This window comes from Tiliqua scincoides, chromosome 11 (assembly GCF_035046505.1).
Source record: "Tiliqua scincoides isolate rTilSci1 chromosome 11, rTilSci1.hap2, whole genome shotgun sequence".
Lineage (NCBI taxonomy): Eukaryota > Metazoa > Chordata > Lepidosauria > Squamata > Scincidae > Tiliqua > Tiliqua scincoides.
In genome coordinates, this window is record NC_089831.1 from 9,926,737 (window position 1) to 9,949,138 (window position 22,402).

Sequence of the window (22,402 nt, forward strand, 5' to 3'; positions counted from 1 at the left end):
TAGCAGAACTGGTGGGGGAGGGGGGAACTGTACGTTCCACACGGCTCCAAAACTTGCCGTGTAAGCTGCCCCTCCCCCTTGCACTCAGAGCCTATCTAGGGGTGAAAGCAACACGGAGGAGACACGTCTCCATTGCTTTCACTCCTTGGAATGGCCCCAAGAGCAAGGGGGAGGGGCACTTTGCAGTGTGAGTTTTGGAGCCATGCAGGACTTACAGCCCCCCGCTACACTACTGGATTTCAGAATCTAGTTTAGACCACATAATGAAGACCAGAATGACCATTGCCCATCAGTAGTGTAGCTAGAGGGGGGCAAAACACTTAAGTACTGCAGGAGGTCTGGTCTAGAGGGTAGAGCCTCCGTCTGCCTGAAGATAACATCCACAAGGTCACCAGTTCGAGGCCACCGGCACCGTGCGACCTTGAAGCAGCTCACAAGCTGAAGCCGAGCGATTCCATCTGCTCTGAGCGTGGGAGGATGGAGGCCAGAACGTGAAGCCAGATCGGAATGAAACACCTGAAAGTAGTGGTTCTTGAAAGAAAGAACCTTCTTTCAATTGTAAAAATTCCTATTTAATAAGGGATTTAATAAGCCTGCCTATGTAAACCGCCTTGAATAAAGTCTTGAATAAAGACCAAGAAAGGCGGTATATAAATACCTGTTGTTGTTGTTGTTGTTGTTGTTGTACTGCTGGCGCCACAATGGGCATCAGAGCCATTCCAGGCAGCGATGGCAACACTCAGGAGATGCTGTTTGGTGTGGTGAGTGTATGTGCTTTGCCTTCACTGGCCAGACTGCCTCTGACAGCGAGCTGGAGGGGCCTCTTACATGGTTCTTTGCAGCACTTGCTGTACTTACCATTTTGTCCCCTCTAGCTACGCTTTCATAGTACCATACAGTAGAATTTTCCACACGGTCTGAAATCTATGAACAAAGAATGGATGGAGGGAGAAGTGCGCTCCTACCCTCCAAATGTTCATCAGTGTACACAGACCTGACATGTGGGTCCTAGTCATACAGAGAGAGAGAGAGAGAGAGAGAGAGAGAGAGATAGGCTCTCTGCACACTGATAAACACATGGAGGTCAGGAGTAGGGACAAGGGTTACTGCCTTTTCATGCACTCAGCATGCAATTAGCAGGGAACATCTCTCTTTTCAGTGTGGCTGGAGCAAAGATGAAGGCTTCCTGGCTCAGGACGTTGTTGAATAACAGAGTTCAACCGGATCTTCACATAATGATCAGTTACTGTAGTTCTTGCATTTCATTAGATAGGCCAGTGGTTCCCAAACATTTTAGCACCGGGACCCAATTTTTAAAACCACCCTCTTTCAGGACACCACCTAGGTTTATGAGACTATTTTTTTAAGAAGGTATAAAAAGAAATAATATATTTATTTATTTTCAAGCATCTATCTATCTAGCTATCTAGCTAGCTAGCTAGCCAGCCAGCCAGCTAGCTAGCTATCCATCCATCCAAAAACATGATCCCTTTCTCAAAATGAGAGTGCTGTCCTTTCCATTTTCTTCCCAGAAAAATAAACTCTCTCTCTCTCTCTCTCTCTCTCTCTCTCTCTCTCTCTCTCTCTCTCTCTCTCTTGTTTTTGTGTGGACAAAAGAAGGAGAGGACGTGTGCACACCACCCAGAGCTCCTTAGAGGAAGGGTGGTATAATTTGTTTTACAAAACATTAATTAATGTACAAAACATTAATGTACAAAACATTAATTAATTAATGTCATATGGGGCTTATCAAAAATTTATGGGCCCCAGGTGTCAAATGACCTAGCTACGCCACTGTGTAAAGGTTTGGGAGAAGAACTCCATTTCTAGGAACTGTCTAGCAAAATGACTATACACATGTACTATATATAAAGTACTAAACATGACTAAACAGCCACCGGGTAGATGGGACTCGATAGCCTGGGAAGGCAGCTCATCTGAGAGAAGGAAAACTCTGATCCCAAACCTCCACTGTCTTGTGGCTACATCCAGTTATGGAAAAGGCTTCAGGAGTCAACCTCGAGGCAAAATCTGGAGCCGGAGTCCCTGAGGCAGTTCATGGCTGAACACAGTTACGTTCTGGCAACTCCTGCGATGCTGCTGGAACCAACCATACTGGCTTCTGCTTTTCCATTGGACCATTTCAGCGATGTAGAGAGGGGGATTTGCTGCATGGGTAACATCCTATCCTCCATACCTACTTTACCCAGGCTTGGTGCACTGGAGAGGACACTGTTCCGGAACCACTATTCAGAGTGTGATACCAGAGTCTTCCGAGACTGAAGGATGCCAACTGAGTTATATATAAGGTCTCTAGCAGCCTGAGGAGCACAGGACCCTGATTATTGTTCATTAATATTAACAAATAAAAGTATTTCCTTCTAGATCTCTTTTTCTTTTTGGTCTAGTAATACTGTGTGTGTCACAATGTGTGTCACAATAGACTGCTGTTTATACACATAAATGCTGTGTGTGTCACGACAGATTCTTGTTTTCAAAAGTGGGTCCTTGTGCTAAAAAGTCTGGGAAGCACAGCACTAGGAGATTAGCATTTATAGCTCACTAACTTTCACCAGAGAACTTGATGCAACTTTAAAAAAAAAAATGTCTTGTCACTGGGACAGAATAGCAGCCACGTAGTCAAATCACATACAAGCTCCCTTTCATTTGGTTCAAAACTTGCTTGGGGGAAAGAGAGTGAGTCTAGCCAGAACAATGCTAGATAATATAGAAAGTGCCTGAATTTTACATAGATGGTTCGCTACTCCAAAAGGAATCCCACTTTGTTACCCCATCACCCTCCCTAACTGACCCTCTCCCACCCCAGGGTCACTGAGCTATTAAAGACTCCTTGATGCGTGCTTCCTCCCCCCCCACCCCCAAAGCCAATTTGTATGACATCAAAAATAGTTAACGGTCAATTAAATCTGAAAACGCCTGTCAAAGGCAATGTGGATTCATTGCGTTGTAGTCATTGGATAAACACAACGAGGAAGCCAACCTATTGTTGGACTGGGAATAGAATTATCCCATGTGTGTGAGTGTAAGCAATGAAAAGGGGGCTGTGTTTGTGAATCTACAAGTTCTTGCATTTAAGGGAGAATTGGAAGCTGCCCAGGTCTTCTCTACCACAAGGGGGGGGGGCATGAAAAGGGAAGTCCATCCCATCGGCAAGTGGGTGTGATGAACGTTGGCTGGATGAGTGCAAGCATATAGAATCAGCATCTGATTGTTTTGTGACTGGTTGTCTCATCGGTGGGTGGTTGCAATCAGATGCACAATCTGATGATATTAGAATGGAAAAACTGGTTAACACACAGCCCAGTTCTGAGCAGCCTGGCATCCAGGGCTGCAGAAGTGCCGAAAATGGCTGCCGCTGCATCCTGCGCACTCCGCAGGTGTCACCACAGGGTCCTCGGGAGAAGGGGACTTTCATCCCTTTCCCCTGGGTAAGCCAAGTAGCCCCACAATGGGGCTACTCGATTCTATGGTGACCCAAGAGTCGGCGTAGAATTAAGAGCCTCCGTGTCAGGGGGCGGCCTGACATGGAAGCTCAGGATTTATATAAAATAAATAAGCACTTTGTTCTCATTCAGATATGCATTCATTTTGGTATGTTCATTTAGTGACTAACCCAAAATAGCCCAATGACTTTATTGGGGAGGAGGCTGAGAAGGGGTTTGATCTGTGAGATGAAGCCCTGGATAAATGCATCTCATGATGTTGTAGTATTTAAAAGACATCTAGATAGAAGTTAGGCTTATTAAGGGCGCAATCCAAACTCGCCCTTGGGCCAGCGTAAGTCCCTTGCGCCGGTCCAGGAGGGTCACAAACGTGCCATAAAGCACATTTGCGCCTCCTTTAGAGTCGGCTGGTCTGGTGCAGGGAGGCTGAATCCAGCCTCTGCGCCGACTTCATGGGGGAACCTTGCGTCGGCTGAGCTCGGCTGACGCTAGGCTCTGGGGAGGGCGGGGAAGAAGCAGGGAGGAGGTGGGAGGGAGCCGTTTCAGGGCAGAGGAGGGTGGTCCCAGGGGTGAGTGGGGAGCTGGGGCTGGGACCCGTCAGATATACCGGATCCTAGCCCCCCTTCCTGAGCAGCATGGAGCGTCTGCAAACCACTCCACTCTCCTCGGGCATATGACTCCTCTGGAGGTGGTGCAAGTTTGAGGAGAGCCCCATTGGGGCTGCGGTGGCTTACCTGGGGGTAAGGGGAAGAGTTTCCCCTAACTTCAGTCTGAGCCACTTTGGGCCCCTATCTTGTGCTGGACACAGCGCAGGCCTCCTGCGCAAGATAGGTTTGCGCTGAACAGTACAGTATAAGGCACTAATTGGCTAATTTAATTTTAGGGCAGGGGTCTCCAAACCCCGGCCCAGGGGCCAGATGCGACCCACAGAGAGCCTCTATGCGTCCCACAGCCAGCCTCTTGTCCCATGAAAGCCTCTGGCCCACTCGACTGAACATGACCAGAGCTGTGCTCTGATTGCGTCTGGAGGGTTTTCTGATGGCCAGAGAGGCTGAATGAATGAGCCCACTCATTCATTTATTCATTCATCTAAGTTCCATCTCTAATTTATTTATTTAAATTTTATATTTCAGCACTGAGCCAGATATTTCATGCAGCCCTCTGGCCAAAAAGTTTGGAGACCCTTGTTTTAGGGCATAGAACAATTGCCTATCAGGGAATGCAATATGGAGACGGTTTACCTATTAGGGAACACTGCTTTTGAGCTGATACTCACAAGGGGCTCAGTGAAATAAAGTTTTTGTTTGTGTGTTGTCAAAGTTGCAGAGCAGAGACAACCTCCCTGCTAATCCAGCCCAAGTTACTGACAGCATTGTGCGGCCTGATGAGTTTCAGCAGAACAGATTGGTGTTTGATTAAACCCACCCCAAATAGCTTTTGTGACAGTGATCAGAGTATGGCTGAAATAGCGGCCAGGATGAAGATGGGATGGAGACTCGTACTGACAAGAAAGAAAGCGCACAGGAGTGAAAAGGGCATTTTCATCACCTCCGAAAGCCGTGATAAAAGCAAACTTGTCATCTTATTACAACAGCAATCAATGCTGCGGGTTTACTTGCTTTCATGTCATAATCTGTGCTGGAGGAGAAATTACACTGATTGCTTTGCCAATGTCTGAAAGGCTTGGTACAGGGGAGCAGGAGAAACCGACAGTGAAGTCACACTTTCTGCTCCAACTTTAAGTGCGGAAATTGGACACACTGGTGCTAGGCGGTTAGGGGACGGAGGGACCCCAGAGGGGGTAAACGATCTCACACATTTTCCTGTTACAACCCGATCTACCCCCCACGAATCACTGGGAAATGTTTTGTTTTGCTTCCCTTTAAATTCCAGGAGATTTGAATCATCACTTTAAATACCTTCAAGAGTCCTATGCTCTTTGCTTGGTTCTATAAATGCAGAGGAAAAAAAACAAACCCCAGAATATTTTAATCATGGGAACATTTTCAGGACAGCGACAGTGCAATTCTATCTGCATGGATACCAAAATAAGCCCCATTGCGTTCAATGGTGATGACGCTCAAGGAAGCATTCAGCCTGAAAGAACAGAGCCTTTCATTATCCCCCTCTGGCAGTGATTTTCATCTGGGTTGTTTGGGGGCCCTATCCTATCCAACTTTCCAGAGCTGTTGCAACCATACCAACTGGACGAGGGCTGCATCCTGTGGTGGGGGACAGTCATGGAGGCCTTCTCAAAGTAAGCAAACATTTGTTCCTTTACCCCGGGGCTGCATTGTGGCTGCATCGGAGCTGGAAAGTTGGACAGGATTGAGCCCTCAGCATTCCTCAACACAGGCCTGTCACACATTTTGCTGTCGTAAAAGTTAGACCTATTCTTGGGTATGTTTGAGGTGCTGAATCAAAAAATGGCATCGATTGGCTACTTTTGCTGATTGGCTCTAGTTTTGGGGGGGTACGGCGTAGCCACCTTATATGCTGATTCAAGCAGCTTCCTCTTGAGGAAGCTATGGTGCCCACTTCCTTGTGAGGAAGCTTCTCGAATTGGCATATAAGGTGGCTACGCCGTACCCCCCAAACTAGAACCAGTTTGACAAAACTGATGCCATTTTTGGATTCAGCTTCCCCAAAATATTCTGAATTTGTTCAAACATCCTTGGCAACTAAAAAAAAAGGAGCAGTTGGGCCATTGTAACATATAAATTCCTCAGTCACCATCCTATCACAGCATCGCTCCCAATACCTGTGGCCTTCTTTATGTTGCCTTTGAGACTGAGACACCCTTTGGTGTTGGTAGAATGGTGGAATAAAATGCAGCAGGGATGAGTTACACAAAGCACTTTATATACTTTGGCAAGCAACGCAACTGGTCACGGCTGCTTGGGCAGGGAGACATAAATGAACAAGGCAGGAAAAGAAGTGAATGAGAAGTCTAATCAAAGTCTCCGTTTCTGGCACTCTGTGTCTGATGGAGCTCATGACCCAGAGCTCACTGTTCAGGGATTGATCTGGCTGGTTGAGAAAAATTTCTGTCCAAAACCTTAGAGAGATGCCATCAGTACAGCCATCCCTAGAAGGTGTGGTCAGAGTGCGGGCTTGGAGTAACCAACTCGCCCCACTTTATTATGGCCAGATATTGATCAAGCAAGTGCAGAGCGCAGGGCAGCCACCCAGTTGTCCTATCTAAGGGTTGGCTCTGGCTATCAATCAGCATCAACGATAGCGAGATAAAGATCAATGGTCTGGCTCAGAAAGCTGCCTCTTTCACTCCAGAGACAGGGAAACTGTGAATACCTCTCCAAAGCAGGTTTGTTTTTTTTAAAAAAAACTAACTTGTTTATTTATTTGCAGGATTTATATCCCGCCTTTCTCCCACGCTAAAGGGGATTCAAGATGGCTAACAACATAAAACCAGTATAATTCAGTTAAAACAATACTAAAAACTTAAAGATGAAAAACAATTAAAACATAGCAAACAACCAGAATCACAACCATTAAAATAGATGTCATTAAAAGCGCCAGGCTGCAGTGTCAGTTAAAAACTTTTCTTGAGGCCCCGTCGAAAGGTCTCCAGAGAGGGAGCTGTTCTTAATTCCAAGGGAAGGGAATTCCATAAGCAAGGAGCCACCACTGAGAAAGCCCTATTTGTAAACACTGATGGTTGGCAACCTTCAGTCTCGAAAGACTATGGTATAAGCCTACAGCACCCAGTATTCCCCGGCGGTCTCCCATCCAAGTACTAACCAGGCCTGACCCTGCTTAGCTTCCGAGATCAGATGAGATCAGGCCTGTGCAGGGTAACAATACCAACACCCTCATCTCTACTGGTGGTAGCACAGTCAGAAGGGCCCCCTCTGATGACCCGAAAGGATGGGTTGGATTGCATGTTCTCACCTTTCATCTACTCAACATGAAAGCAACCCATCTAGTCAACAGAGAAACACATTTTGTCATTCTATGGGCGCAATCCTAACCCCTTACAGCACTGACATAAGGGCAATGCAGCACCGAGGTAAGGGGAAAAAATATTCCCTTACTTTGAGGAGATCTCCATGAGTGACACCTAACTGCAGGATACAGCACATGTCCCATTGGCACCACTGTGCCAGTGCTGGAAAGCAATGACGTAAGGGGTTAGGATTGCGCCTTAAGAAAACTCCACAAAAACTTCAGCACCCTATATATAAAAACCCATCAGAACATTAATATTCCTCCCTGAAATCCAGGGGGCAAAATAAATAACAAATCCTATTCCTGGCAGAAACAGATCTACAGCACTTTAAAAAAAAAAAAAGAAGATGCTCACTTCCTTTCCCTCTATTGGTTGACGAGCATCCCTGCTTTCATCTTGCCAGAAAGCCCTTGGCTTCAGGATTCAACTTTGACTAGGCTGGGGAGAAAAAGCTGCCAAGGAGACCAGAGAGAGAGAGAATTATATGTATTTTTAATCTCTGAGACAACAGTTTCCTCCGGCTGAATGGCGGCATGGAGTATTAAATCCTTAAAATAAAAACACATTTCCTTATTGCTCTAAATAAAAGAGGGATGGTGAGGGGCCTTTTTACGAGAGCATCGTCCCCTCAAAATATCACTTTTGTTTGCTAGGAAAAATAGAGTGCGTTGCACATCAATAATATAGTAAATAATTTCCGAGCGTCTTTCTGCTACTGTGACCTTTTCAAGGCTTTGCATTTCATCTTTGGCAGAATTTAGCCTTTTGCGCTCTGGCTAAACACTGTGGACCAATGGGATCTCTTTATGCAACATCCCTTGCAGCGACATCAATAATGTAGGAGTGGTAAGTTTTGTTCTAGAAGAAGGAGATATAAAATTATGCAGCTTGAGTGGTTTAGTTGGAATAGAGCGAGGAGAAGCCAAAGGAGCCAACACGCAGGCTTATCGCCCCATTTTTAAAACACCGGGCAGGTGCAGCCTGCTGAAGTCATTGTTTTGGGACCAGCTTCTCAACTTCTCATGGGAACAGAAACCAATGAGAAACCAGACAGTTCCCAGGGGATGGGAGCCACACAGAAGATGGCTGACAGGCAGTGTGTTGGGCTGATGGGAGTTACATAGGCAGGCTCATGGTATAGAACTGGACAATAGTCCCAAAATTCATCAGACTAATTTTAGGGATAGTTCCCAAATTCTTTTCATCCAATTTTCTTTCCTCCCCTTCCCGACCACCTCGACCACACTGCCTTCCTTCTTGTTCCTTGGGTTCAAAAAGAAAGAGAGGTGTGGAGAGGATGAGAAAGTGTGGACAAGAAGAGAGGCTTCCTTGGAGATCCATGTTGACTGTGGATGTTCTCTTGAAGAAGGATTGACCTTCAGGAGATGGATTGGAGATGAATGCTTGGGAACAGGTGTGGGGAAAAAGTGGGTTTGGAGGAGAGAGATGGAAGCTGTCCAGGTGGAGAACCTTGGAGGGCAATGCCTCTCTGAGAATCGAGTGTGGCCAGCAGATCTGTTCATTCCCACACATGCTGCTTGTGTTGTCTTTGCTTGATTTACAAATGTTGAGAAGGCACCATAGCTCTCCAGGGCAATCTTATCCAAACACAATCTAGCAGCGCTAGCCGTGGAACACGCTGCCACTCAGGGAAGTGGAGCGAGCAACTAATGGTCTCAAGTGAGACAACAAATGTAAACTAAAGGTGGGTAGTGAGAGATGGCTTCCTGCCTGCCTCCTCCTTCCCGTTCCTGATACGGCAGATGTGATGGCTTTTCCCAGTCCAACCAGAGGCATCTGTTTAACACAAGAAGGACCCCACTGGGCTCTCTGCAAAATCATAATTAACCCTAATTATCCTAGTGAGGATTTCAGGTTACACTCAGTCGGCCTTTACTAGTTCACTAGGAAGAGATTGCTTCTTTTGTTTTGCTTGCAATGGAAATTATAAAGAAAGGCAGGAAGTGGCATTTAGGACTGGAGTTTGGGGGCCTTGGCCCAGTTTGCAATGGAAAAATATTGATATTCAATAAAACAACTAACACTAATTAGTCCCTCTGCTGTTATTCATGCCATATGGGCCAAAGACCAATAGTGGTGGGTAGAAGATTTCTATCCTGTGTTTAATATTAGAGAAGCTTTGAGCTGAAATACCCAGTATTTGGGCAATCTTGGCAGCTCCAAGGCTGGACCACGCTTCCAGGCCTGAGGGGCATGTTGGAAACATATCATGACTCTTTTCTAAGAGATGCCAGGGCTCCGCCACTAATCTGAATTTCTTTCCTCTAAACCGGGGCTTTTCAACTTCTTTGGGAAGGGTGCCCCTTTTGCAAGGATCGCTACTGTGGAGCTGCATCTTGCCCACTGGGGTACCACTACATCACCATCTCTGCTTTCAGTGGGATTGAGCCAGGCAGGACAGTGCCATGTTTGCCATGGCAGTGGGACCACAGGCCACTTGCCATATTGTGAAGAATGACTAAGGGCCCGATCCTATCCATAAGAACATAAGAACAGCCCCACTGGATCAGGCCATAGGTCCATCTAGTCCAGCTTCCTGTATCTCACAGCAGCCCACCAAATGCCCCAAGGAGCACACCAGATAACAAGACACCTGCAAGGCTTCCTGGGAATTGTAGTTAAGAACGTAAGAACAGCCCCACTGGATCAGGCCATAGGCCCATCTATCAGGCCATAGACCCAGCTTCCTGTATCCCACCAAATGCCCCAGGGAGCACACCAGATAACAAGAGACCTCATCCTGGTGCCCTCCCTTGCATCTGGCATTGTCACATAGCCCATTTCTAAAATCAGGAGGTTGTGCATACACATCATGTCTTGTAACCCGTAATGGATTTTTCCTCCAGAAACTTGTCCAATCCCCTTTTAAAGGCGTCCAGGCCAGATGCCATCACCACATCCTGTGGCAAGGAGTTCCACAGACCAACCACACGCTGAGTAAAGAAATATTTTCTCTTGTCTGTTCTAACTCTCCCAACACTCAGTTTGAGTGGATGTCCCCTGGTTCTGGTGTTATGTGAGAGTATAAAGAGCATCTCCCTATCCACTCTGTCCATCCCCTGCATAATTTTGTATGTCTCAATCATGGCCCCCCTCAGGCGCCTCTTTTCTAGGCTGAAGAGGCCCAAACGCCATAGCCTTTCCTCGTAAGGAAGATGCCCCAGCCCCGTAATCATCTTAGTCGCTCTCTTTTGCACCTTTTCCATTTCCAATATGATATTTTCCATTTCCAAAAATATCCAACTTTCCAGCACTGATTCAGCTGTGCCAACAGGGTGCGGGCCGCACCCTGCAGTGGGCGGGGAGTCATGGAGGCCTCCATGACTCTCCCCACCAGCAGCCCACCAGATGCCTCAGGGAGCACTCAGTACACAAGATGACTGCATCCTGTTGTCACTCCCTTCCTTTGGCATTTGGAGATGTGCTACCTCTAAAACTCAGAGATTACATACCTTCATCATGGATTGCAACCTGTGATGAACTTTTCCTCCATAGATCGGCCCAATCCCTTTTCAAAGAAATGTAGGCCAGATGCCATCCCAACATCCTGTGGCAAGAGGTTCCACTTTGTAAATTATGTGCTGGGTAAAGAAAGATTCTTCTTACTTTCCTGCCACTCCATTTTAGTGTATGTACCCCGATTCTGGTGCTGTGTGAAATGAAAAATAACTCCCTATGTTCACTCCACCCATCTCATGCATAATTTTGTGCCTCGATCATACCCCCCTTCTTTTGAGACTGAAAAGCCCCAACCAGTATAGCCTTTCCTCATAAAGGAGGTGCCCCGGTCCACTAATCCAGTGGTTCTAAAACTGCGGGTCTGGGTCATGACCCAATTTTTGGTGGTTCACAAAACTGATAGGGCAGATGAGGCTATTTGCATCAAGGGTTGAACAAGCTGCTGCTTGGGGGAGAGCACTGCTTCCTAATCACCATTATAGCCACATCCCCTGGCATTTATAAATCAGGCAGTAGGGCCTCTAAAAAGTTTGAGAACTACTGCAGACTAATCATTTGACTTGCTCTCTTCTGCACCTTTTCCAGTTCCACTATATGCTTTTTGAGGTGTGGCAACCAGAACTGGACACAATTCCGGGGGCCTGTGTTATCCGTGGGTTTGACATCCGTGGATTTTATCATCCGCAGTCACCAAATGCCCTCTCGCAAGCCTCTGAACCCGATTGGAACTGTGCTCTGGTTGGGTTCTGAGGCCCTTCTGAGGCCCACAGAAGCTATGCATGACCACCTACGGCCTCTGCAGGCTTCAGAGTGACTTTTTTTTTTGGGGGGGGGGATATGCTACTTGTGGTTTTACAATAGAACCCGAAATGACGTTTTTATGCCTTAAGTTATTATAGGACTTCTGTATGTCTGTTTAGGCAAAGGAAAAAAAAAAACCTACTTTGGGTTTTATGATAAAACCAGAAGTGATATTTTTATGCCTTGTAAGGCATTATGAAGCACACCTTCTTGGTCCTGAGAGTACCTTATAAGGCATTAAAACCTCACTTCTGGTTTCCTTTTTTTGGTTTTTTTTTTTTTTTTTTTTTTGGTCAAAACAGCCATTTGGAGACCCTCAGAGGCAGTGAGCAGTTGCATGCTGCCTCTGTGGGCATCAGAAGACCCTCCGGGCCCAACTAGAGCTCATCTCTGGTTAGGATTGAAGGGTGGGGTGGCCCGAGAATCACAGATTTGAATACCCATGTGATATCAATATGCCCAGCTCACAATATGGAAATATCCCAAGATGCCCAGTTCACCCATAAGGCTCTTCTCTGACCAAAAGCCAGCATCTAAAATCCCTCTTAGAGAACAAGCTAGCTGTAGGTATGGGTTCACAAGGGTAAGACAGAAAGTCATAAATAAGAGCCATAAACAAATAAAAGGGATGCATAGAGTACCAGATCCTTTGAATATCTCTGTAATGAATATCCCTGTAAACAAATTGCCAATGCATATCGAATTGCCCTCCATGATGTTGATCTGATAACAATGCCAAATGTTGTTTGTGTTGGTCTGTTATTCTTCCCATGGATGTGTTTTGCTCTCTTTGTGTGCTCCTGTCCCCCCTCCCCTATCTAAAAGGCCCTATAAAACCTGGATCATTGTAATCCTTTGGGGTCCTCCACGTGTGTGTGTTTGTGGGGGTCCCGTTTGCAAACGAGTAAACGTTAGAAGTCCTTTGAATTCTCCTGTCGCCTGTTTGTTTGCCACTCCAAAAATCCAAAGAATCGTGTGTGTTGTCATTCAGGATCACATGGTTTTCCTCATCCACAGGGGTTCCTGGAATGGAACCCCTGTGGATAAAGTGGGTCCATGGTATTCCAGAAATGTCCCCTCCCCCCCAAAAAAATGCAACAGGAATTATGCTCATGAACACTGAATGGATGTTATTTGCACAGCTTTGAGCCCCTAAAGGGACCTTGTCTTGAGACAGAACGACAGTGAAACCGAGCACAGGAACTGCCAAGAGAAAACACCAATAAAGTACTTTACAGCCTGTTCTAAAACTCCATTGAAGGGAGAGAAAAATTCTGCTAACCAACAGAATCGTAAAGGTCTCACATAACATAAGCTTCAGATTTTGATGCAGCCAGGATCAGCTATATTTCCAGGCTTCTTTCAGAGAGGCAGATTAACCTTACTGAATTTCAGTAAGGGGAGGGGTGCAGAAAACAGGGGGGAGCAAATGATGGTTCAAATGATGAGAGAGAACATCTACCTTGTTTCCTTTTCTTCAGGACCCGTGCCGTTTCATAATCTCCTTTCCAGAGATTTAGCTGGGATTTGCGATATGACTGAAGAAAGAACGGGAGATGGATGTATATGGGGAGGGAGAGATCTTTAAATTGCCTTGTATCTGCAAAGTGACTTAAATCTAAGGTTGATGACTCTGGGTCAGGGCTTGTTCTCAGTCTGCTCTGGGGGGGGATTGTAAGCTTGGAAGGATTGGTAAATGAGATATGGAGTCCTTTGCTTCTTTGGAGGCCGGGTCACATTCAGGTCATTAGCTTTTATAAGCTGGGAGATGGAACAGATGAAGTGCATGCGAGGGGTCCCATATAATCGTCCCTGCCTCTCTTGCTATAATAATATGTTGTTTTGTACTCTTTCAAAAGTTTGATCAGCATTATTCCAGCTGTCTGTCTGTCGGACTGACTATTATTTTTTTTGAACCTATATCACACCTTTGGGTTCAAGATTTGACATACTTCAGGGTATACACAAACCCCTTAACCCCTGTCCTGGACTATACTGCCAGTTGTAATCAACCTGGCTATAGCACTACATTCTATCAAACAAGCCAGAGCAGATTAAAAAAAAAAAAATCCTCAGCCACAGACCAATCAGGTGAAGGGCATCCTTGAAGGATAGGTAACTTACTATTTTGAAAGGCTTAAGTAAGGCAGCTCACATTAAATACCATCAACAACTGCAACACAAACATACTTGATGGAAATACAACCACAGTTTAAAGCTAGACACTTGGAACTCAATACAACTAGGTCCTTCTAAAACAGACAAAGCTCTGGTCCCTTGTTGAAATGCCAGCAATGTGGGAGCCAGGTGAATCTCTCCAGGGAAAAAGTCTCAGAACCTTCACATGACAATGGAGAAGGCTTGATCTTGGCTGCCAACCAATCACATGTATGATGTTGAAGAGACATACAAGGGAGCCTCTTGTCCTATTATAATGGACAATGGGCCATAGCTCAAGAGTCGATCATTTGCTTTGCCTGAAGAAGGTCCCAGATTCAGTACCTGGCATCTCCAGTTTGGACTGGGCATGATCTCCATCTGAAGCCCTGGAAAGTTGTTGGACAGTGCTGGGCTAGAAGAACCAATGACCAATGACAATATAAAACAGATCAGATCAGAAACCTTTATTGGCATCACAATGTAAAGCAATTTTCTATGTTCTAAAACCAGTTCTGGGTTCTATGTTCTAAAGCCAGTTCTAATTCTGGGGAATTAGTCCAGAAAAAGTGAAATTAACCACCAGAAAAAAATGAAATTAATCCTTGCCAAGCAAGGAATGACCTTGCTGCTTTCCCCAAGACGATTGGCACCTACACTAGAATGCAGGAATAACCTTGCCATGTTGTTTGTGGACTGCTTCTTTAATTGGCAAACCCAGAAGGCCTCAGGATGAGAAGGCCATGTGAGTGAACTGGAGGGACTCACTCAGTTCTGCAGCAGAAGCTTGTGTGGATGCCTGGGGCTGGAAGTTCACCTTTGCAGCTCAGATTGACTCGAAGCTGGAGCCAGCCTGCAAATAAGTTGTGTATGTGTGTCTTTCTGCCATCAATCTAGGTTTTGTGCACTGGGCATTTTCAGTGAGATTCAAGCGAAAAAAACAAGTGCCTTCTAAGAAGAGGATTTGGTGTGTGTTGCTGTTCTAACTTTTTCAACATATTAAGACTTTCTTGTCTGTCTATCCCCCTCTGGTAGGAACGAGAAGCCTTTCCTTCCCCTAGAGTGTACCTGAAATTTTATTTCCTTGTGCAAAAGAAATGAGGGCTTAAACTTTTCACACGAGATATACAGCATTAACATTTTGTCTTCTGGTTCCGTTGGAGCCAGCAAATCACGCTATTTGTTCAAGCATAAGGATCAACATGACATTGCCCCACAGGAACAAAATTCAACTTTTAATGTCCAATTGGACTAGACAAATGGGGCATAGCAATTGCGTGGGCAGGTAGATAAGCTGAACTCCCACACCTCTCCCAAGCCCACCCCCACCTGCCAGAGGCACCCCCACTCTTTCTCTTCCTGGAGTGTGGAGGGTAGTCCAGTGCCACTGTTCTTCAGTGCATGAAGCATGCTGCAACCAGATGCCCCACCCACCGCAGGTGGCACCCACCCTTTCCTACAGCCTCCTCTTCCACTGCCCAACTGCTGCTACCACTCTTGTAGTCCTCCTCCTAGCTGCCCTGCTTCTGCAGGTCTACTTTTTGAAGAGGCAGAGCTGCACAGCAAGGTCCTGAAAAAGGCGTCAGGCAGGCGGTAGAGTGGTGGCCATTCTGGCTAAAGCTATTGGAGAGGTGACAGCATGCCATCCATTGCACGGACAGTGAGCTCTTCAGTTCCACCCACTGGGTATTAGGACACAATCGGACTGGGTGATTTTTTTTCCACTTGAGTTGGGTTGTGAAACCAAGTTTAAAAAGTTAGATTTCTCCATGTGCCTCCCCTCCTCTGATTCACCACTTCGCCCAACCCCAGCCGCTTCTTCCAGTGGCTCCCACCTCCAGCCAATGGGGAGAAAGCAGGAGGATAGATAGATAGATAGATAATTTTAGAACAGTGGTTGATTAGGTTTCCCGGCAACTTTCCTATCCTCCTGTTTCTTGGTATGGAACTTGAGCATACATGGAACTTCTCATCCACACACATCCCCCACCCCCAGAGGCTGGCACTGGCTTTGTAAACAAACAAAAAAAATCACCCTTCTGTCCCTGCAGTGGCCTGATCCTGGGGGTTGCATCGCTGCCATCCCCCGCCCCTGCAAATACTTACGTGGTTCCTGACTTCCGAGGAGGGGTTTGGGAACCACTGTTTTAGACTGTCTGCCCCATAACTGAAACAAGGTGATTAGCATGGCAATACCCTCTTGCAACACAGGAGACTCAACTACACCCACTTCCATTTCTCCAGATCTTTTAGGAATTCTTTTTATTGACATTTAAATAAAAAAGATAAAAAACAAATAAAGAGGTCAAGACCAAGGTTGAGGCGGAAGGAGGTGGCACCATCAGAAATGAATGTTCCCGGGTAAATTAAACATCTCCCCAAATCATCTCCCCAAATCATTTAAAATCAAATTAATTTTTATTGGCTTGGCCATCGGCCACAGGGACAACAACAATAAAAAATGCCAAATAAAAAATGGTACAGTCACAGCGTTATATATTCAATTACCTCTCTCAAATCATAAATCCTCTGAAGAAAAGACAGGTAAGGAGCGCACAGCAAGTGGAATGGCCCTGGATGTTGACAGAGACACAGATACCACACTTAAATGCAAACATATGCTTCCCTAAACCAGTGGTATTAAATGCGAGACTGAGTCCCACATATTTGGCTTATAAATAATTTGGTGAGATAATGAAATGTCGCTATTTTGATTGAGTGGCACGTACGATAGAATTATATTCACATTTTCTCCTAAAGTCCCAGGGCAGTGCTCCGAAACGGGCTGCTTTGCGATTCACATGTCAATCACCCGTACGAGCTGATAAAGAAGGAATGCACAGATGGCGTCTTGAGATCTCCCTGGCAGCGGGAAGATGCGTCACTGAAGACTGTACTAGGAAGTATTTTGCTTACTGCCATTAAATTTACTCAACAGGACTGGATGCAGCGCAGCGGAACTTTGCGGTTTGTTCACTGTGCCTGTTTCCTAAGCAGGGGATGGAAATGGCCTGGGAGAACTGAATTACACCACATGGGGTAAAAAAAAATATCCCTGAATCCAAACTGTATATACCTGAGTGTGAGAGAGAAAGGACTTTGACCGCTGGATATAGGATTCAATTAGGACAGGGGTGTCAAACTAACCTCAGCCCAGGGGCCACGTTCTATTCGTGGCACCTGGTTGGGGGCTGGTGATCTGAGGGCTGTCTGAGGGCCACCTCCGGCCCCCCCGTCCCCTCCCAATGCAACTGAATTTGAGCTTTGGTTGCATCTGGAGGGTCTTTCGAGGGCCAGGAAGACTGTACAGCACCTCCCCAGCCCTTAGAATGACGTTCTCTTTTGGATAACCCAGAAGTGATGTTTTAAGGCTTTCTGAGGTTGAGGGCTGAGGAGGTGATTCACGGTCTCCCTGGCCCACAGAATACCCTCCAGATCTGACCAAGGGGCCAGGGGGAGGCTCTGGAACTCCATGGGTCACCCAAAGAGGTTCCGCAGGCCATATCTGTATTGGAGCCTTTTGTTGTTCATCCCAAAAGAGATTCTACTCACCGTGGAGTCACAATGCTATAGAAAGCCACATATGTATTTATATATTACATTTAATAACTGTGTATAATAATAATAATAATAATAATAATAATAATAATAATAATAATAATAATAATAATAATAATAATTATTATTATTATTATTATTATACACAGTTATTAAATGTAAATTATTATTATTATTATTGTTATTGTTATTGTTATTGTTGTTGTTGTTGTTGTTGTTGTTGTTGTTGTTGTTGTTGTTGTTGTTGTTGTTGTTGTTATTATTATTATTATTATTATTATTATTATTATTATTATTATTATTAATGATAACTGGGATAACTGAATTACACCACATGGGGTAAAAAATCCCTGAGTCCAGGGATCCCTGGATACCCCATGTGGTGTATTTTATATATATTCACCATGTGGTGTATTTTATATATATATATATATTTTATATAATTTTATATTATATTATATATAAATTAGGATATATATATATACACACACATACATATTAGGCTTTATAAATATATAAATTAGGCTTAGGAAACCTTACACACACACACACACACACACACATACTACACAGTATCAGCTTAACTCAATAAAAGGCAGCTCCTTAATTCCTTTTTTGAGTGCTTGCTCATGAACAGCCATTTCATTACATTATTAAATATGACACAAAAGGAATGTATAATGACAGGCAAGTTTTGTTGAAGCCAGTAGCTCATTTAGCCTCAGCTTTCCTTAATAAACGAAGGATCTTTACCTGTCCTTTGAAGTGATTCTCCAGAGGTTTTATTTCAATTCAAGGGATGACGTGACAGTCTCTTAAAAGTAACTGCTTTATCCGTTTGGGGAGGCAATTAAGGACTGTAAAAAAATTACCACCATGTGCTTCTATTCTTGTCATTCATGGATATGTTACGCACACAGAGAGACTCACAGCCCAATCCTAAGCTGCCCAGAGCATGGGGACTGCCACAGTGCCAAAACAGCTGCCATGGTATTCTAAGTGCACTGGGCAGCCACCACCGTTGGGAAAAGGGGACATTCGTCCCCTTCGCCCGGGTAAGAAAAGTAGCCACGCAATGGGGCTACTCAATTATGTGGCAGCCCTTGGGCTGGTGCAGAATCAAGAGCCTCCCTTAGGGCCGCAAAGACCAACACGGGACTCTGGGGCCAGCAAAGTTGAGCTCTGCCAGTCCCAACCCCCCCCTCCAACCCAGCTCCCTCCCCCACCACTCCTCCTCCCCTCCCTCTTGCACCAATCCTATCATCAAGGACTCTGGACCAGTTCGCATGTCTGCTCTGCACACATTGGGGTGCATTTTCCCTGCCTTGACTGCGCCACGCTCATCTGAATGGTTTGCACCAACCAGCTTATGTCAATTGTGAGTCCTGTTTGTGACTGATGATTCAGACAGCCCATCTAAGACCATCTATGGTTGGTTCTGCTTGTGCTTGTACCATAAGATAGAGAAGGGGCATGGACATGCACATCTTGAGCCCAATCTAAGGTGCTGTCCCATTGCCTCTATAAATAGCACATAGAATGGGGTTTATCTGAATCACCCCCTAATCGCACCAATCAAACACTGCTTTTTGTGCTATGCAGACTTGCCATCGACTATGATGGGACATACTTCTGAGTAAACCAACATAGGAGTGAGCATTAAGGTAGTATTTTAGTTACATGGTTGGGGCAATTTGGATCTGCCCCCCATGTTATTGGAGTGTATTAGGATGGAGACTCAGGTGGGGGATGCTGCAGGGATGTACATGCCATGCCCTTCCCTTACATCATCATCATCATCATCCAGACCAACCATATATAACAACCAAGACAAGAAAACAAGAGGGTAAAAGTAGTCTTCTCATTTACCCAAGAACTCACAAATGGTTGGCAACCTTCAGTCTCAAAAGACTATGGCATAAGCCAACAGCACCCGGTATTCCCAGGCAGTCTCCCATCCAAGTACTAACCAGGCCTGACCCTGCTTAGCTTCCGAGATCAGACAAGAGCGGGAGATAGTGTTCAGTATAGGGAGATGGTTGGCAACCTCCAGTCTCGAAAGACTATGGTATAAGCCTACAGCACCCGGTATTCCCAGGCGGTCTCCCATCCAAGTACTAACCAGGCCTGACCCTGCTTAGCTTCCGAGATCATGGTATAAGCCTACAGCACCCGGTATTCCCAGGCGGTCTCCCATCCAAGTACTAACCAGGCCTGACCCTGCTTAGCTTCCGAGATCAGACAAGTTCAGGAGATAGTGTTCAGTATTAGGAGATGGTTGGCAACCTTCAGTCTCGAAAGACTATGGTAGAAGCCTACAGCACCCGGTATTCCCAGGTGGTCTCCCATCCAAGTACTAACCAGGTCTGACCCTGCTTAGCTTCCGAGATCAGACAAGTTCGGGAGATAGTGTTCAGTATTAGGAGATGGTTGGCAACCTTCAGTCTCGAAAGACTATGGTAGACGCCTACAGCACCCGGTATTCCCAGGTGATCTCCCATCCAAGTACTAACCAGGTCTGACCCTGCTTAGCTTCCAAGATCAGACGAGATCGGGCATGTGCAGGGTAACACAATCACACAAGCAACTACTTCGTCTTCCTTAAAAAAATACTGAATTCAAATTTTCTGCTCCTTCACTTGCTATCTTGTTGCCTTGCAATCCCACTGCCTTCGTTAATTCTAAAGGAGGCTGCAGGAAAGTTGAAGGTGAATGGCTAATCAAGACAGATCACATTGCATTTCAAATCTCAGCTTGACAAAACCTTGCATGTTTTGCGTTTGATCCAGCTGATCGGTTTTAAGTCTTGCAGGTCCCAGTACATTTACCCAGATTAGGAAGAGGTTAAAAAGAAAACAGCAAAATTCAAGAACATGGTTGTTCCCCTGCCCAACTTAGGAAAGAGGAGATATAATGTTTGTTCTTCTTTTTCTTTTCTTTTTTATTGGCAACCTTCAGTCTCGAAAGACTCTGGTATCGCGCTCTGAAAGGTGGTTCTGGCACAGCGTCTAGTGTGGCTGAAAAGGCCAATTCGGGAGTGACAATCCCTTCCACACTGGGAGCAAGTGCAGTCTGTCCCTGGTCTGTCTCCCTGGCTATGGGCCTTCCTTCTTTGCCTCTTAGCCTCAGACTGTTGGCCAAATGTCTCTTCAAACTGGGAAAGGCCATGCTGCACAGCCTGCCTCCAAGCGGGCCGCTCAGAGGCCAGGGTTTCCCACTTGTTGAGGTCCATCGCTAAGGCCTTCAGATCCCTCTTGCAGATGTCCTTGTTCTTCTTCATCAGCTGTTTTTAGGAGTCAGTGGCTGTATCTCAGAGAGGAGAGCTGCACCTTAGCTTTTTCTTGCCAGTACTTCAGGAATGGTCTAGGCATCCTGGGAACTAAAGTGGTGTACCAAACACCATCCCTCTTACCCAGAAGCACACCAGCCACTACCTCTATTGCTCCTCAGAAGGAGGAGAACAAAGTGGGGGGAAAAGAACTGTGGGGGAAAGGGGAGGAGAGTAGAATGTCAGAGATGATCTAGCCCAGTGGCCTTCAACCATTTTCATGCCATGACCCCAATAAATAAGTCAATAAATAAAGCATGAGACTGGGCACCCACCATTGATCCTGCCCCCCTCTCCCAGGACCACATGCACCCACCTCCACCCTGTCGCCACCCATTCCCTGCCCCAGTCCTACCCCCCCAACACTGTTCCCTGCAACCAAATTAGGGCACAATCCTAACCGACTTTCAAGAACTGACAGGCAGCCCAATCCTGAGTTGCCCGGAGCTGCAGGACATTCGCCCCCTTCCCCCGAGTAAGGGAAGCAGCCCCGCAATGGGGCTACTCACTTTAGCGGCGACTGTTTGGTCGCCGCTAAAGCGAAGGCGCTCATGTAGGGTGAGCAACCCTGCCCGAGCGCCTTGGATCCTGTGGAGCTCAGCTCCGCGGATCCGCCTCTCCCCCACCCCTGCCACGCCTGCCCCCTCCCCAGAATGCCTCCCCCATGCCCCCGACCATGCCCCCATCTCCCGTTCCGCAGTCCGGCGGTCACAGGCACTGCCGAGCCGTGGAACCCGGGCGCCCGCCGTGCGCTGGCTCAGTGCCACCCGGAGCTGGGCTAACTCCGGTGGGAGCCCGGCGGCAAGCCCTGCAAACTTGCCTTATGGCACGTTTGCGACTGTGGTCTGCATGACCACAGGATCGGGCTCATAGATGTGTCAATGTGGTTTGCACTGCATTTTGCAGTGGTGAGGCAGCCAAGGAGGCCTCCTCAAGGCAAGGGTTTGTTACCGTACCTTGGAACTGCATTGCAGCTTGGTCAGTGCTGGAGAGTTGGTTAGGATTGTGCCCTTAGAGAGAGCAGAAAAATTTATCATGAAGCCTGGCACTAGTGAAAGCTATTTTAGCACCATTACTAAGAACCTGAGCAGGACTTGGACACCATCGCCTGGGACCTGAAGGGGGACACCAGATACCTCCCTCTTTACCTGGTGGTGTTCTAATCCAGTGGTCTTCAACCTTTTTCATTCCTGCAGGTGGCTGCAACCCCACAACAGAGGCTTTGCTACCCCACTGGGGTCACAATCCCAAAATTGAAGAACATTGCTCTAACCCAGGGGTGCCCAAACCCCAGCCCTGGGGCCACTTGCAGCCCTCGGGAGCTCCCAATCCGGCCCGTGGGGAGCGCCCGGTCTCCAATGAGACTCTGGCCCTCCGGAGACTTGCTGGAGGCCATGCTGACCTGACACAGCTGCTCTCAGTGTGAGGGCAACTGTTTGACTGCTTGTGTGAGCTGTGGGATGAGGGCTCCCTCCACTTCTTGCTGTTTCACGTCTGTGATGCAGTAGCGGCAGCAAAGGAAAGGCCAGGCTTGCTTTGTGCAAGGCCTTTTATAGGCCTTGAGCTACTGCAAGACCTTCATTCATTCATATAAGTTCCATCTCTAATAAATACATTTATGTAATTTTATTCAAATTTATTCAA

At 46.4% G+C, this 22,402-nt stretch overlaps 2 pseudogenes; both read right to left on the minus strand.

Moving 5' to 3' along the window:
• Nucleotides 1-7,177: 7,177 nt before the first annotated feature.
• On the minus strand, nucleotides 7,178-7,296 carry LOC136662847 (5S ribosomal RNA; annotated as a pseudogene).
• Nucleotides 7,297-19,894: 12,598 nt separating this feature from the next.
• LOC136662930 (5S ribosomal RNA) lies at nucleotides 19,895-20,013 on the minus strand (annotated as a pseudogene).
• Between the last annotated feature and the right edge of the window lie 2,389 nt (nucleotides 20,014-22,402).